Source organism: Athene noctua, chromosome 5 (assembly GCF_965140245.1).
Source record: "Athene noctua chromosome 5, bAthNoc1.hap1.1, whole genome shotgun sequence".
NCBI classification, from domain to species: Eukaryota; Metazoa; Chordata; class Aves; order Strigiformes; family Strigidae; genus Athene; species Athene noctua.
The window spans coordinates 43570535-43589089 of NC_134041.1; the positions used below are offsets into that span (position 1 = coordinate 43570535).

General features: G+C 39.3%; 1 protein-coding gene across 3 annotated transcripts in view; it reads right to left on the minus strand.

Moving 5' to 3' along the window:
* The window catches only part of VCL (vinculin), a 65201-nt gene that overhangs the window by 41200 nt on the left and 5446 nt on the right, over positions 1 to 18555 (minus strand). The window lies entirely within an intron of this gene.

Here is an 18555-nt window from a genome sequence, read left to right on the forward strand (position 1 = left end):
CCTCCTATTCCACATAAGTCAGAAATCAAGTTCAAAGTTTAAAAACAAAAAAATTACCTCCATTTTGCTATTAAAATTAGTCTATTAGAAAAATTTAGTTAATTACTGAGAATACACCCCACATTCATATCATTCTTTAAGCAAAAATAATTATGCAGAAGCTAATAAAGAAAGAGATAGAGTAAGATCTAGACTTTTCGACACACTAGCTCATGTTATACAATAGAAGTCTTTATAATTGGTAGCTGGCTCTCTGAACTGTGAGATCACCAACTTGACAAAATATTTCCAGCTCCTTTGTTCACTGTATTTTCCAGCTGAATAAGCTATTCAGGAAGGCATCACAAAGCAGAAGGTCTTTAACCCAGACACTAGTTTGTGTTAAGAAATGCCAGGCCTGCTCAAGCTAGACAAGATAGCCCTGAAAATTCCTCATCAGCTGGTGTTTAAAGACTTGCTGGTTTTTGACAGAAGTTGTAGTGTGCCAGTATGCACAGCACTTGCCAATTCTAACCCTGTACAGCCTTCCAAGAAGCACCATTTCCATTCAAGTTTACACTGCTTGCCAAAAACTGTGTCTCCCTAGTCTGGTCCTTTTCAGAAGAGCTTTACAGAAAGAGATTGGCCTTAGTATTTTATTTGGTTCAGAGTCAGCCTAGCCTACTTTTATTAAAAAAAAAAAATAATCTATTATTACTAGACTTACAAGCAGTCACACAGATATTTATAAGCAAAGAAGGGAAGAACAGTGAGGAGGTTAAAAGTCTTCAATTTTATGATAGGTTTCTGTCTCTTATGTTCATTGTAGGCTCACTAACAGTGTGCTGGGTTTGCATAGTGGGGTTTTTGGTAGCAGGGGAAGGGATTATAGTGGTGGTCCCTGTGAAAAGCTTCTCAAAAGCTCCCCTGGCCCCAAGTCAGACCCATCTCTGGCCAAGGCTGATCCAATTGCAATGGTGGCTGCACCTCTACAATAACATATTTAAGAAGGGGAACCTGAGAGGGTGTTAGTACTTGTGAGGAGGTGTTACAAGAAGGACACCTATGGGAACGCCATGGTCTGTGGAAGGAAGGAGGTGGAAGAGGGGGACATGCACTAGAGCAGAGAGTTCCCCTGTATCCTGTGGTGAGACAGCAGGGCCACTCCCCCACTGCCACCCATGTAAGTCATCAGAGGAGCAGAGATTCACCCATGGCCTGTGGAAGATCTCTGAAACTCTGTGGGAAGAAGCAGCCCCCCCACTGTTGCATTCCTCCCAGTGCTGAACTACAACACATGGAGATGACCTACATCAGATCATCTTGATAAGAATGCATGCTGTGGGGAGGATTCACAATGGAGAAAGTTTGTGGCTGGCTGTCACCCACAGGAGGGATGCCACATGGAACAGGGTAAAGAATGCAGACAAGTGGTTCCCCTGAGTCCTGGAGGAAGAAGAGGCAGACTGACTGCACCCTGCCTCCCCCTGCCCCTGTGCTGCTGCAGAGGTAGAAATATCAGGAAGAAAACTGAACCTGGGAAGAAGGGAGAGGTGGGGAAAAGGTGTTTTTGAGATATGGTAACACTTCTTCCTGTCCCATTCAATGTGGTAAGTGTCATTATCGTTAGTGTTTTGAATTAAAGTGATGTCCTTTTTCTTCCCCTAAGGAGTCTGTCTTTCACCTGTGAGAGGTTGCCTTTTAACGGGTGAGAGACCCCTCTCTGTTCTTATCTCCATTCCTGAGCCTTTCGATTCTTTTTTTCTCCTTTCCAGCACTGGTGGGGGCTGGGTGGGAAGGGGTGAGTGAGGGCTGCCTGGTGTTCAGTTGCCCTCTGGGCTCAAACCACCACAAAGAGCCATGCATCATAGTGCACAGCAGTGTTGCTTTGACACCTAAACTCCACAGCAATGCCTCAGGTACAATGTCTTAGAAATGTATCTCATACCGCATTTCTTAGGACAGGGTTACATGACCCACCCTGACTGTTTGTTCTAATTATTTCCATTGCACTCATGAAACATCCTTTGTATTTCTCACCTGTTTGTATGCACACATGCATGATAATTTGCGAAAGTTTTGGATTACACATGGTTCACACAGAAGGCTGTCACCAGGTAAAAATACAGAGTAATACTTCATTTCCAAAGAACTATGCCTTCAAGATTTGCTTCTTGCAGCTGTACCAATCTGCATATAGTTCAGTATATTAAGTATATTTCTGAGGATATACAGTTTTTAAATAATGCATGAGAAAGTTTAGAATGACCTTCAAATTGAAGCTACCCTCTTGTAACCATCATTATTGGTATATTGAACAGAAGCAGCTAAGGACCAATGTCTGCCGAAGTTACACCACATCAAGTGTAAGTTACTTCTAGTTTTATTCGACCATACAAAAAGCATTTATTCATTCAGTCTGGAAAGCATAAGAGGATCTAGGTTCACTACTCCAGGAAACATTATCAAGTAATTATAGATCTATGCACACTTTATATATACACATACATATACAGACATTCTTTGCTATGGCTACCTAGTCTCTTTAGTCTTCAAATGAAAGCAACATACAGGACATGGGTCAACTTCCATTTTAATTTTTTATGGGGAGTTTTAATTTCAACACTGTCCTAAACTATGAAGGCATTTCTCTTCAAAGTCCAAAAAAGCAGAAATACTCATTCCTCCAATATCCTCAGCACTATATAGCATGCAGACAGGACCCAAGATTTCAGGCAGATCCCATGAGGCCTTGTGTTGGGTTTGGTAGCAGGGGACAGGGCTACAGCCATGGCCCCTGTGAGAAGCTTCTCAGAAGCTCCCCTGGCTCCAAGTCAGACCCACCTCTGGCCAAGGCTGGGCCAGTTAGTGACCATGGCTACACCTGTGATAATGTATTGATGAAGGGGAACATCAGAGGAAACATTGGAGTTGTGAGGGAGACACCCATGCAAACACCAAGGTCAGTGGAGGCCAAGGGGGAGGTTTACCAGAGCAGAAACATCCCTGCAGCCCACAGTGAGAGGGCAGGCTGTGCCCCTGCAGCCCATGGAGGTCCACAGCAGATCAGATGCCCATGTACAGCCCATGGAAGACCCCACACCAGAGCAGGTGGCTGCACCCAAAGGCAGCCAGGACTGAGGGAAGACTGTGCTGGGACAGTTCATTGCTAGGAGGGTTGCAGACCCTGAGAGGCACCTATACTGGAGCAGTTTTTGAAGATCTGCAGCCCATGGGAAGGCCTTATACCAAAGGAAGTTCAAGAAGGACTGTCTCCCACGAGAGGGACCTCACACTGGAGCCAGGGAGGAGTTCCCCCCAAGGAAGGAGGAGCAGCAGAAACAACAGGTGATGAACTGACCACAACCTCCCCCCACTGGTGCAGGGGATGGTAGAGTTAGAGAAAGTAGGAGCAAAACTGAACCTGGGAAGAAGGAAGGGGTGGGGGGGAAGGTGTTTAAGATGTGGTTACACTTCTCACTGTCCTACTGTTAAATTAAATGGTGGTGGTGTAGTTTAAATTACATTGATGTTCTTTTTCTTCCCCTAAGAAGTTTGTCATTTATCCATGACCATAATAGGTGAATCATCCCTCTCTCTCCTTATCTCCGTTCCTGAAGTTTTTGTTTTATTTTCTCCCTCTGGGCTCAAACCAGGACAGGCCTCAATTAAAGAAGTCCCATATCTTTCTAGAAAAAAGGAATTTTTACAGTATTTTAAGCACCAGTACAGCATACACTCACTGAATCCGTTTAAATATAAAATCTTGTGGATCAAAGGAAAGCATTTCATATTTACATGGCCATTAACCTTTCCAGAAGTTGCTCTGTGCATTTGTAGCCAAGGTGTAGAGATGGCATGTAAAGAACAAATGTACTCCACATACCATTCATCAGACAAAGTCTCAAAACATGAAGCCACATTGATGACTAAAAATACACAACCACAAAAGAGTTTTGTGGGTTTTCCTTTTTAGCTTTGTGGTTAGGGGGGTTTTGTTTCTTGCTTTGTTTTAATAAGATACTCTTTCTTCAGACTGAATTTTACATGGCCTACGCAATTTTTAGACACACAGCTGTGTAACACAAGGTGGAGAGTCACTCAACTCTACCCTCTTTATACTCCAATATCAAGGGAATAAAGATTTTTTTCCTTAAAATGTAATATCTACACATACCCCATTCAAACAGAAGGCTTGTCAAGCTCCATGCTAGTACAGAACAATTATCTGTGAAACCTGTATTTTATTTCTATCCAACAGTATACATGGGGAAAAAACCTTCGGTTTCAGATATTCTTACCTCCTAAAATAATCTTGCCCTAGCTAACTGGGAAGCAACAATCTCCATCGAATAGAAGCTTTTAAGTAATACTGAAGTGGCCATTATTCAAGGTTCCTCAGAAACTGCACTGATTACTACAGTAAAGAGACCATAACATCTTGAACACTGTACCTGCCCAGAGCAACACAAAGTAAGGGAAGCTCTCAAGCAAAACTTACCAAGACAGTTTCATAGTTACAACATCCACCCACCCATATTTATTTCCATACTCTTTGGGATACTAGAGGCAAATCAGCTGAATAAAGAATGAGCTACTTTCCTGCTTGCTCCCTGCTACTCAGAGAACAAGAAGCAGACAAGTCTTAAAATATAAAGAAAATGATAAAGAAAATGGGGGACACAAGTCAGAGGGCATATATATGGTCTCTGAAAAGCCTTCTAGGAATGCAGCTGAAAGAACCAGGAGATGACAGATTTCCTGCTGCTTTTAGCTTTTAACCTTGCTTGTAAGTCTTTCTTATGCACTCTTGTCTGCCAATGATCAGTAAAAAGATCAGGACGTTTTAAGCTTCTTGCTGGGGAGTGTTTTCTCCCTAGAAAAGCAAGAGGAAACTTTTCTGATCAGGCTGAGGTTTTCCCTTGTAACCAGTTTTACAACTTTTTGTCATATCTGCTTGTATTGCAAGAAAGACAGACAAGACGAAAGCACCCCACAAGGTCCCTTTCCTGTCTTCTTAGCCTGCTGGACATAGCAAAAGAACAACTGTTCAGTGAAAAGAAATAGTTTCAGCTTCTGTAATTCTCTAAGTTTAAATAGACACATAAACATCCAATAATATCTAATTATCTTAACATCTAGATGTTTGAAAGTACAGACTGTATGTATCTTAGAATAAACCATGCAAATATATAACATGGGACTCTAAAGTTTATTGTTTGGGGGTGGGTTCATTTGTTTTGGGTTTTTTTAAACAAAGATTTTTCTAAATGCCTATATTGACAATACCAATTTGACAAATGCTGAAGTGTAATTTTCCTTGCAGCTTATAGGATTTCCCCAGTTAAAAAGGAAGATGATCTTAGAATTATTTCTTACAATCTTCCAGAAACTAATTTAAAACATCTGTCATTTTAGCAAGGAGCCTAAAAAATACTCTCTCACATCATCATCCAGTGAACACATACAGCTCTAGCTGTAACACCAGCAGAGCCCCAGGTTTCCCTCAAGAAATAAGCTACAGTATGAGGTTTGCATGACAAATCAAAGTACCACTCAAAGTGATTGAGTCTGTAGCCTGTAAAAGTGACTTTACCATAAGCCATCTCCCATTAAAATCCAGTTACTGGTTTATGCATTCTTCCATGTTCTGCAAGCTTCCAGGAAGAATAGTGACATGACAATGAATGTTAAATCTCACATCAAAAATTTGTTATACATCAGTGCAGTTCCATAAAGTTCTCTGCAGATTCTTTCTCTATTTCTTTAAACGTTTGTCCTGAAAAAATTAACTTAAGTATGTGCTGTAACTCTGCAATAACAACAGTTTCTACAATGCATATCCATGCCTAGAATCCATCTCTAAACAGAATTGCCAGTCCTTTTCCCCAACCCCACTTTTTAAGAAAGCAAAACTGGCCTAGATTTCAAGACTATGAACAATCCATCAAGCAGAGCTAGAAGCAAGCCAAAGTTATGCTGAATTTATGCCTATTCCTTGCTGAATTTATGCCTATTCCTTGCTGAATTTATGCCTATTCCTTGCTGGCATAGATGATATACATTTGCAGTCTAGACTAAAAAAATAATAATACATGAACAGAGAATTAAATCTTCATGAAAGCATTTTGAATTCAGGTTACATACTATGGGGCACTGCTCACCCATGACAACAGAAGGAAAATCATGACTGAAGTAAATGATACATAGCTGTGTAGCCTACACCTTTTTACAGAGTTCATCCCTACCCACAGGGCTTGTCCATTGAAGTTGCTAGAAAGCAGGTCCTTCATCTCAAAATGAGTTCAGAGACAGTTTGTCTCAGTGGGATCAAACACAGGAATGGCTCAATAACTGCTTCACAATTATTTCATTTTCCCTTTGTGAAACCAGTCATTGGAGCCAAATAACACAGAAGGAAAAGAGCTCTGACAACCAACGAGACAAAAAATTGGAATTAGCTATTTACCTTCATCATTGTCAGTCACAGTACTTTGATTGCAACCCATGTTCTACCTTTATTTGCAGTATCTAGTAGGTCTAGTTGTTGGTATTTCAAGCTCTTTCACTAGCCCTTTTAGAAATACAACTTTTGGAGTCAATGTTGTTTTATCATGCCCTGACCCTTAGCCACCATAATCCATGTGGTAAACATTAGCAAAACAGAACTGCATATACCCTGGCATAGCAGCAAAGCATAAAACTTTGCCAAATAAACAACTTTGGGGTACATCATGAAGTGTCTTAGTCCCACCTCAATTTCATAAGTCACACAAATGATCATCAGATGACAAACAGCTTCCAGTAAAGACAGAACTGTGAAAGAAAAAGCAAGCAATGTTAAAGTGTTTTTAGAAAAAAAAAAATAATCCAAGATAACAAGTGTACAGATCACTCATCACAATTTAATCCTTCTCATTCAATAAAACTGAAAAAAGTCAGTTATAACAAGGTACCACTTGGGAGTTTAACACAACATTTTGTTTTTACTTCAAAGGCCCTTTCAGAAGCATTTAGCAAATAAAATTTCCATTTTTTTCATCATTCCACTCTCATCTTGCTTTAAATTCAAAATATGATTGATAAGTCACTTGGAATTAGTGAGTTTAACACTGGTTTAAGAAGGTTTAAATTCTTCTAGTACTATGCAGGGGAATAGGCCAATGCAATTAAGAGACTGAAAAATAAGTCCAAAAAAATATACAGCTGTATTGTCTTCCTGCTTATAGTTTAGTGAGCAATGCACATATACTACCAGTGACATCAGTCAACAAGACGACTATTCCTTCAAGCCAGACATGAACCTAGAGACTGATAAATCAGAGCCTATCCACTTTGCCTTTCAGTTAATATGGAAGCTGTATACCAGCTTCTGGTTTTCTCATGATTACCCTGGAGACTGCATTCCAGGCATAGCAAGGTACAATTTCAAAGTCATCTGGCAGTAAGTCAAGTAAATTAGAACACTCCAACCATCTGGTCTCTAATAGCAGCAAACTGATCTACCTGTCTACAATGGCAATTAAGACAAATTCAATTGGCTTGAGGCTAGGGAAATCCTGCTGTCCAAGTAAAATACGTAACTATGAAACAAGAACCATACGGAAACCGAAAACTGACATCATTTGGGTATCAAAAGACATTTATTCATGCTGCTAATGTCTACTAACTCTGTTACCAGTACAGAGCTGAGACTTGGATGGTTTAGCTAATTGCAGAATGCACAACTTAAAGGAAACAAAAGCATATACTGATGATGTGAGACTTTTTACAGAACTATTATAATTTGGAAGTTAATTCTTTAACCAAGAAAGTTTCTTCTTCTAAACCAGTACTCCAGAGTTAAAACTACTTTAAGACATTGTAACTCCACTTCACTCAAGCAAGTCAGCTCTGATGTTTGAGCACATACAAAACTCACCTGGAAAAATCAGATACAGCAATTATCCTCTACAAATTAGATTCACAGCTGCAACTATCTACGTTTACCTTACAAGGAAGTGGAAGAAAGATTTCTTTCCAGATACAGATTCTCACAGGCCACTCTGCTGCATTTCTAGTAGAGGTAAATATTGTACTGCACAGTCTCCAAACCAACCCAAGCTGTAGCTTCACATCAGTAGTAACAGACTTCCTCCCCAGGCTGGTTTTTTCCTTCATCAGAATGACAAACTAAGTTAAGGGTGGCCTCTGTAATAATACTATTAAATTGGTATTTCACTTATCCATGTGTTGGCACAGAAAATATTCAAGTTGCTGAAGAAAGAAGACAAATTAATACCTATGCTCTATTACTTCCTGAGTAAGTTTCAGATGCAGAATATTAGTTAAGTTTCTCCCTCTCAAGGTTCTAAGGTATCTGGCTAATCAAGTGCAAGGCAGATGTCCATTATAAATTACTTAATTATAAAATACATTGCCACTTTTTATAACCCATTTTATTTTTTGAAAACGCTGCTAATTTGACAGGTTGTTAACTACAAGAAGCATTTTAATATACCACAAATGTAGGTTGGCTACCAGGCACTGAATTTTGGGATCTTCTATTTGTTATATGCAAACTTGGACTGACTCCTGAAGACCACAGCTCAACACTGATTTTTCCCTCTTCCACAGAAATAAAGGGCAGCACCCCTTACAAGCTCCCTCCTAGAGCATCAGTGGTTTCACAGTAACAGAATTTTTTTCCTAAGTTTAAGACAGCAACAGTTTCCTGCAGTAAGACAAAATTTATAAACATGAGAAGGAAGAAGCAGTTCTGAACACCTTTGATAGCAGGGAGGAGGAGAAATACCAATCATTGATTTTTAAGACACAACAAATCAGAATATGCACTGACTTTCAGCACCTGCTAGGGGCAATGCATTTAGCAGTAGATAAAGGAAAGAATACTCACCACCCCACTATTTTCATGACACTGCTTTTTAGCATGTTTTAAATGTAACTATTTTGCCAAAGACACTGTCATAACACTACCCTTCATTCTAAGCAATCCTGAAATGTTTACGATTCCCACCACGTCTTCCCATGACACTGTTTCAAGTTACTGACTTGTTCTCATCTGCCTGTCATCTGTGCTGGCTTATTTATCTGCAGCCTTGTCAAGCAAGTATCTATTTCCATTACCTTGATGAGTTACAAAAACTAGATGGGTTTAGTGCTAAACAAAGTACTGAGGCAGAGAAGGAATTTACATAAGAGATGCTACCTTAATCTATTTACTTAAATCAATCGCAAGTGCAGAGTTCTCTCTTTCACTGACTTTGTTTCCCTCGGGAAACACAAGGATTAAACATACTCATTTAAAATTTCCTTTATTGATAAATTAATACTTTTCACTGAGCTTTAAATATTATATTAAAATTATCTTCATGTGTTCACTAATATATGGTTGAAGTAACAGAAACTCACAGCATTCATCTTTTGGCATAAACACAGTAAATGTTTCTTCACCAGCATGATATGTACTAACACAATATATTATTATAGTGATTGTCCACTTCTGTAGCATATTGGACAATTTGTGTTTCATAAGAGTCTGATTTTACTTGACTAACAGTTAATTCGTTGCTCACGTTAAATGTAATGTTTTAATTAGCTACAACAGTATCTAGTTACATTAAACAGAAAAAGGACTAGAAATGGTGGGCTGTTTTCCAAGGAACAGTGCTCATTTTACAGCACCATTAAAAAAAAAAACTTCAGTGTGTCAGAAACTTGAAATCATGTTATTGTTTTCCAGCCTGATTTTGCCTTCAGTGCTTCTGACCACTTGTACCAGCTCTGCAAGTAATTCAGCATGTAGAAGACAACCCACTTATGTGCAGAGTCATCATAATGAATTTGCAAACTGTTACAAAGCAGACACTCAACAGAAGTAACTGATAGAGGATAATTAAAAAAAAAAAAATCAAAGAAATGTCTGATCTGGTATTAGTTCTGAGTTCTTTTACCGTAATTCATTAGTATTTTAGAACTCCATTGTGCCAGGCACTGTACAAATACATATCATCCATAACAACATTTAACAGCAGACCATTGCTGAGTCACATTAGAAGAATGTTGACAAATGAACTCCACATTAGAAAAAGGATATTAAAGTGCCACCAACACTTGATAGTATGTAATTGCTACCACTTTGAGGAGTTATAGGTACCATTTCTGTTAAAACCCTTTTAGAAGTTTAATAGAAATTAATGAAAAATCCTTTAAATCTTTGTAAGGTAAACACATTTAGAGACAAGTTCCTTTATATTTGCTATAAGAATGTGGTTGAAAAGAGAAACAGCAGTATTGCTGCAAGTCTGACTAAAAGCATCTCCTATAACAGGAAGCTACACTCTTTTCCAACATTTTGTCCTATCTAAGGAAGCTGGCTCCAATTTTAAAAGCAATGGAACAGAAGAGAACCACTCTTCTGAGCAACCATTATACTATAGTAAACAGGAATACAAGTTTTTGGCCAGCTAACAAGCAAACTGGAAAAAACATCTGAAGAAAGGAATTGCAGTCAACTGTGAAAGCAGAAGCTATATGCATCAAGTTCACAAACTGTTTCACAGCTTCCATTCACTTCCTCCACTGCCACACAGTATCAAGGTTAGTTATCAGCATCACCAAAATATTTAAAACTAGTAAGCCATGTGCAGGGAAGTCTGCTTTTTGCAAGAAAAAAAAAAAAATGCAAGACAACTATGTGAAAATCTGCCACAACAGCTAAACAACAACTCTTTGTAGCAGTCAGTAACTCCTTCAGGGTTGCAAAGTCTCTTTAGCATTTCACTATCCTGAATAATTGGATAAAAGGTCAGATTCCAACTGCTCCCCCTCAAAAAATTGTCACAGCAAAACTGTTATGCCACAAATTAGCTTCCAATTGAGAGATAAAACACTTTATATTCTATACCTTTGAACTACAATAATCACTGATATCAAGCTGGGAAGAGGAAAAAAACCCTATCAGCCAAAAAAAACATTCCTTTCTGTTGCATGGGGGCGTAGAGTGCACCTGGCTGCTCTGGCAGCTCCAAGTGCCAGTGGAGTCTAGTCAGAGAGATAAGGAATGCAGGTTTTCTCCAGCATTAACTTTAGAGAAATAAAAGAAATGTCATGCTACTACTTTTCCCCATCAGAGAAAGACTGAAGTCAAGCTGAAACTTACCTAAAATTTAGTGAGGTTCTCACTCCCCACCCCTTTATTTTTTTGAGAAAAAGGGAACTTCTCATAAGTGCGACAAGAAATCAAGCAGCACTTTTCCATTTGCTACAGTTAAGTCAGTAGTTTGGCAGTTACCTCCCCTTCACAATTCTGGTTTTTCGTCATTGTATCAGGGCAAGCTAAATAAAAAGTGACCTTTTTGCTACTATTCTGGAGTTTGAGAGAAACCCTATTTGATTATTTCTGTTATTCAGCACAACTATTATGCTCTAAAAGCTGCAGAGACTGCTAGGCTTGTGAAAGTGATTTTAGAGTAGTCCAAACGCTAGTCAGTCTACTAACTTGTTCTCTCACCTAAAACCTCGTAAGAGGTTATATGAAGTAATTTAGGAAAATGTTTTTACACTTGAGAATAAGTTCTCTTTCAAGTATTGAGTGGTTTTTGTGACCCGTTTTAACAGAATCAGATTTTGAAGACTTAGCTGAAGGACAGTTAGACACCTGTATACACATTCAGAGGCTGAAATGCAATCAATCTTGAGCAAAGTTACAAAAACAAGATCTTTAAAAGCAAAGACACACAAAAGCAAGTAACTTTCTCAGGAACTTCCAAGTAGATGCTTGAAGCAGCATTTTTTTAAATAGTGATAACTCTTAATATAAACATTCAGTACATCACACACTTCAGTATTAAAAACATCTGCTAAGCAAGTTATGATGACTGCATGTACATATGTTAGCAACTGACAAGGTTTCCATAGAGTTTAAATAGGAAGGTTGAACATGTCACCTTGCATACAGCTAAACCTTAGCACTAATTGTTTCATTCAATGATGTACTACTTGATACTATTTTGAGATTAACAGTTTAACTATTCATTGCTTATGCCCAGGCAAATATTTTACTCATTTGAGTAGTTATTTTATATATAGATATTTTACTCATTTATGAGAAGTTGTTCAAAGCATAACCAAATCCACCCAAACACTCTTGCAACTTGTAAGTTACCTGGCTGTCACATGTACTGACTATCAGTCTGGTTGAAGTCTGTTTCTGCTCCTTCCAAGGTAGTATTTGTGCAGGCAAACAAGACAATGCCTGCATAAGAAAAAGTTTTATTAATGCCTTCCTCCTCAAAAACAGTTGAAGTATACAGCTTCTTCCAAACTCAGGAAAAAGTTTGAAGACAGCAGAGAAAGCAACTCAGTTGGAATAACTGGAGTTCCAGATGACATCTTTTAATAGCTTCCCTGCTGGACAGGAGTCTTCAGACTCTTCTGCAAATGAAGAGCTGATACCCAGAAAATGGCTGAAAGACTAGAATGGACAAGGAAGTTGATATGGACTTTCCTGGCTCAGCCTTTAATAAGCTTCCTGGTTTAATGCACCCGTTTCTTACATTACATAGCATCTATTTGATGAGAATTTAATAAAACTAAAGACAGAAGAAAACAGTCATTACTGTTTGCCATTACCACAAGGACAGCTAAGGTGACACTTGTGACTTACCCAGTACAGGCCAGAATGCTCCTCATCAATAAAGGGGTTACAGAAATAATTGCCATTGCTCATACTAGTACTTCAGCACTTGTGTTACTATACCTGTTTAAGAAACTAATTTCTATAGCTATTTTCTTGTGCACTCCTCAGCACTTAAGAAGCGACAGCCTTGTCTCTTTTCATGCAAAGACTCCGCTACTAAAATGCAGTTCAAGTTTAATACCATTGTACTTTACTATTCCAACAGAAGACAAACATTGAAAAGAGCATAGTCTGGTACTGCCATCAATGTGTCCATTAAAAAGAAAAGACAAAATGCAATCTTTACTATCACCTACTTTAAAAAGATACATTGCTGGATAAACACCATCACAAGAATATCAAGCACGCCTGAATATCCTTATGAATTGCAAATGCAGTTACATTTACATTAATTACAGAACAAGGCTTTTGGTCTTTGCCTACTGCTAACCTGAACTGAGACTGCCTTCAACTAATCCGTAGCTTTTAGGACAGTTAAATAATTTAGACAATTCTGAAATTAAGATAGAAGATTTACTGTATCCTAGTCAAAGTGACCAAAAACTGTCACAACTCTAGTACATAGAACACTGAGACCAGAACACTTGCAGCAATAACAAACATTTTAAGCTGCATAAACAAAGCTACCCTAGCATAAAGCTTATAAAGCTGCCAAAGCAGCACTTTCTCAGGTCTGTTATTTCCTTTATGCACCATATGTACCTGAGGACAAAGACTAAGCATAGTTGCTCAAGTCAAACCTTCTTAGGCCATCACAGAAAATCAGTTTAATATGAAAATTGCTTACCTCCACTGCAATACTGTACAGAACTACTGTACTTTTCCTATCATGCACTGTAAGCTCTAAATATCGTCTTTCATTAGTAGATAGATACAAATTGAGGAGCCAAAGATAGGAGGCACTCTGCTATTAGAAACAAGGAAGAAGTGGTTGGGAATGCAAAGGCCAGGTGCAACCTTAGCTGCAGTGACCATGAGATCGTGGAATTCAGGATTCTGAAAGGAAGAAACAAGAAAAGTCAGACCCTGAGCTTAGGAACAGACTTTAGCCTCTTCAGGGACCTACTTGGAGAAAACCAATGGGATATAATTCCTAGAAGAGGGCTTCTAGAGAGCTGGTTGATTTTCAAGAATCACCTCCTCCAAGCTCAAGGATTGTTCACCCTGAGGAGCAGGAAGTCCAGCAAAGGTGGCAGGAGGCCTGCATGGATGAACTGAATGCTCCTCACAAAACTGACATAAAAAGAAGGCACACAAAAGGTAGAAGCATGGACAGGTGACTCAAGAGGAACACCAATACACTACCTGAGCATGCAGGGATGGGGCCCATCCCAAAGACAACCTAGAGTTGAATCTGGTAAGGGACATGATGGACAACAAAAAAAATGCTTGTGTTAAGTACAGCAGCTGCAAAATGAAGACTAGGTAACATGTAAGGCCACTGCTGAACGGGTGGGGGGCCTGGTCACAACACGGAAATGGCTGAAGTACTCAGTACCTTCTTTACCTCAGTCTTTACTGAGAAGATCTGCCTTCAGCAACCCCTGTCCCCAAAACACACTGAAAGTCTGGCACAAGGGAAACTTATCCTCAGTGAAAGAGGATCAGGCTACATTCGCTCACTATTCTGTGAGTGTAACCACTGATGGAAAACGCAATGGAGTTTTATTACAAAAGGTCTCTTCATAAGGATTCTAAGCCAACAGCAACAAGACACACAAGTTTTCTACAGGAATGGCTTGTTTCTTTTCTCCACTTTTACAGGAGAACCCTGACATGAATCAGTTTCCTACCCTACCCATGAAGGCAGGGTATGGAGAAACTTTCAACACACATTCTCTCAGTGAGAAAGATCATCATCAACTAAGAGTCAATATGAGCTGACAGTTTCATTAATCATGGAAAGCCTTTGGGAGTTGAGGGCTTTATTTCCTTCTTTTCCCTTTCCAGTTATCCACTGATAATTATTCATAAGCAAATAATTATTCTGAAGCATCAGAACATTATTTACTTCAGAATAAGAGATTTGTTCCAGAGTGAGTTCTTCAGTACACTTTTACAGAAAACTTAGTTCCAGTCTCAGAATAGGGACAAGTACAACTACAACAAAGACCCATCTAGTTGCAATCCCCCTGCCATGAGCAGGGACACCTTCCACTAGACCAGGTTGCTCAAAGCCTCATCCAACCTGGCTTTGAACACACCCAGGGAAGAGGCTGCTTTAGGCAACCTTACACTGCCACAACTTCCCAAATATGATGGACAGTGGCTCAGCCATTTCATCTGCCAGTTCCCTCAGGACCTGTGGATGCCTCTCAGCAGGTCCCATGGACTTGTGCACAGTCAGGTTCCTTAGTCTAAAACCTCATCTTCTCCTGCAGTGGGCAGTTCGTCATTCTCCCAGTCCCCACCTTTACCTTCTATGTCTTGGACGTTGTGGTTGGAGCACTTCCCAGTGAAGACTGAGGCAAAAAAAGTTGAGTACCTCAGCCTTCTCCATATACTGGGTGATCAAGTCTCCCGTTTCCTTCTGGAGAGTGCCCACATTGTCCCTAGTCTTCCTTACCTATAGAAGCTTTTCTTGTTGCCCTTGATGTCCTTTGCCAGATTCAATTCTATTGGGACTTTGGCCTTTCTCACCTGATCTCTGGCTGCTTGGACAGTTTCTCTGTATTCCTCCCAGGCTACCTATCCTTGCTTCCACCCTCTGTAGGCTTCCTTTTTATGTTCGATCATGTCCAGGAGCTTCCTGTTCATCCATGCAGGCCTGGTGTTCTTACCTGACTTCCTCTTTGTTGGGACGCATCCCTCCTGATCTTGGAGGAGCTGATCCTTGTATATTAACCGGCTTTCTTGGGCCACTCTTCCCTCCATGGCTTTATCCCACAGCAATCTACTCTGCCAAACAGATCCCTGAAGAGGCCAAAGCCTGCTCTCCTGAAGTCCAGGGTAACAAGTTTGCTGTGCACCCTCCTCACTGCCCTAAGAATCCTGAACTCCACCATTTCATGGTCACTGCAGCCAAGGCTGCCCTTGAGCTTGTAGACTTGAATTATTAATCAAAGTAAACAAAGGAAGGGTTTTCCCTCTCTACTGATTCCCTATCCTGTTTTTCATATTCTTACAGATGCACTAGGCCTGAAATTACTACAGGGACAAACTAGACCTACTTCCAAATACTATGCACTTTGCTTCTCCCACCCACGCCCAATTCAGTTTTGAGTTGCTAGGATGCTAGGCTTATGTTTTCAAGAGATATTCATCGGCAAAATATTTGTAACTAAAACGAAGATCCAGCCTTTATTTCATCAGTTCATCTCATGCAGCAAGTCATCTTGTATCCACAAAGTGTTTTCCAATATGCAGGTAGCTGCAATAACCACTCATCTGTGGTGCATCGCCATGTGTCAACACAAGTTGTTACTTTAGACTCCAATTAGAGGGCAATTTAGAGTTAATTTTCTCTTACCTGTTGTCATAAAAATTAAAGAAGTTACACAATTAAACATTACAATTAATTTAGTAGATGAACTTACAACAGTTATAAGAGATACTTTACTGTTCAAATTAGATAACAACAACGTTCCTTAGTAAAAGCTCCTACTGCTGTGTTTAAAGATAAATACCAGGAAGGTTATCATTTTGCAGGAATTAAGAACCATAGCCACAGAGGCAACTTCTGTATCAAGAAGAATTGCTTCTCAGCATTTGACTGAGCAAGTGATAGAACAGAACCTGGATCACTGAAGGAAAAAAGTATCACATTGCAATGTGCCTTAAGGTCTAGCCTGCAAGTCTGACTTGCTTTTCAGAGTGAGAAATGGCAGCAAAAGATTGATATTACTAACTGTAGATACTTTATTTTCATATTTGAGGTGAAAAAATACAAAGCCAGTAAGACTAAGTAAAACAATACAATCAGAAACAAGAGCTTAGAAACAACACAGACAAGTTATACAACAGAGAAGTAGAGATGAATAGCTAGTCTTAGCTGTATGTGAAGCCACTACCAAAATTGAGCAATACTAAAGGCAAGGACTGACTAGGACCAGCCTATTCTCTCCTTTGGAAAACTCACTGCCAAAAAAAAAAAGTGTAATTTGGCTTTCATTTAATAATTCTAGCAGATTCAGAACAAGAAACATACCCTAGCATTTGCAACCACCAGTTAATGATTATTTCCAGTAACTAGCATTAACACCACATGTTTGCTAACATATCTTGAAAACCACTGTTTGGTTCTGCCCCCACCCTCCTCCAGTCCTCTTAAAGACTTGCTTCATGAATTAAAATTTCAACTATATTGGGAAGGGGAAGACATATGTCAATTACTCCACTTATGTTCTGAAGCTACACATTTCTAAGTGTAAAAACATACCGAACCATGTTTTATTTGGTTCACTGTTTTATTAATCTCCATAAAAGGAATTCCATGTTTACAATCCAATATCACTACATGGGGAAAAATACCTTCTTGTTTCAAAGCACAAAGCAAAACTACATGACACTGAAGTTACAGGCAGCCAGGAACAAGAATAAATTGCTTGACATTGGCCCTTAATATGGATTTAACAGCTCCTCCCTCACTGGTGCACTTAACATATGCTTTCTGCTGCATAAGTGAAGTTTTCCAGAGCAGGAATGGTATATACCATATTGTTGGCATATAGAATTTTTTAGTCCAAGTGCCACTTTAAGGTTATCCATTCCACAATAATATTCTCAGGCTTTATGCCCAAAAAAGCAAGCTGCCTGTAATTACTAATGGAGACAGTCACCATCTCTATGCACATTTAAAGAAAAAGAGCATATTCCTTTTAAAGCTGATGGAAGACTGGTATAAATTAAGTCTCTAAACATAACAAAACAAAGATTATTCAAATCAGAAGTTGATTTATCACTTATGTAAAGATAATTCCTAACAGATAAAAGCAAGAAAGTAGTTTATGATGTGCGTTTGTTATTACAAAGTTGCTTTCTGTCTGATTAAAAATTAATCATTCTTCTCCCTGTCCCTCCTATGCACACACCCTAATGGGTTTTATTCACTTTCTCAGAGCATATGGCCACAGTTCCCACAATATGTTAATTTGGCCCTTAAGAAATTGCAGGTACACTGAAGTAGAATGTTCTATTTCAAAAAAGAAGGAATTTTTTATTATTTAAAAACCACTTTCTCTAACACTAATCACAAGTTTCTACTACACAGAGAAGACCTAGAAACCTGTGAGGAAAAGACATTCTCTCATGAGATCATCAAGGTTCTTCCGATACAATAAACTGGAGATGGGGAGGTGCAGATCTATACATACCCCCTCAGAAGTTAAAAACATCCAGAAAAAAAATTCAGAAAGTTACAACCCCTTGAGAGCCTTTTTCCTTTCTTCTCCATCCTTTTCCAAGACACATAAATATTGCAAGTTAATTCTCTCAAAACGGAGAGCCACTAACCCACCCTCAACAGCTCACTCCTCTTATGTACCCTGAGATACAGGCAAGTCAGCTACAGCAGAAGAAAACTTAGGGATGAGGACGCTGTTTTACTGTCCCCTCTCCACAACAGTCAGATCATTTCTACTCACTCTCAGTGTTTAGCCATGTATCTGACTTTCACTGCTGCAATCTTCACAGGGATTTCAAGGCAGGGTGCATTTTTCACAAATTCATTTATATAGGTGATTTCCAAGTTGGTGGTTTGCAGGTGGTGGTAGGCAATTTACAGCCTGTCCAGGGAAAATGCACAGCTCTTTCTGCAACCCCAGGGAACTTCTCACTTAACAGAGGCCCATGGATATGCACCCAGAACATACCAATTAATTCAGGTGATTACTACTTCTTCACCACTGAGACAGAACAGCTGCTATAGCTACACTAAA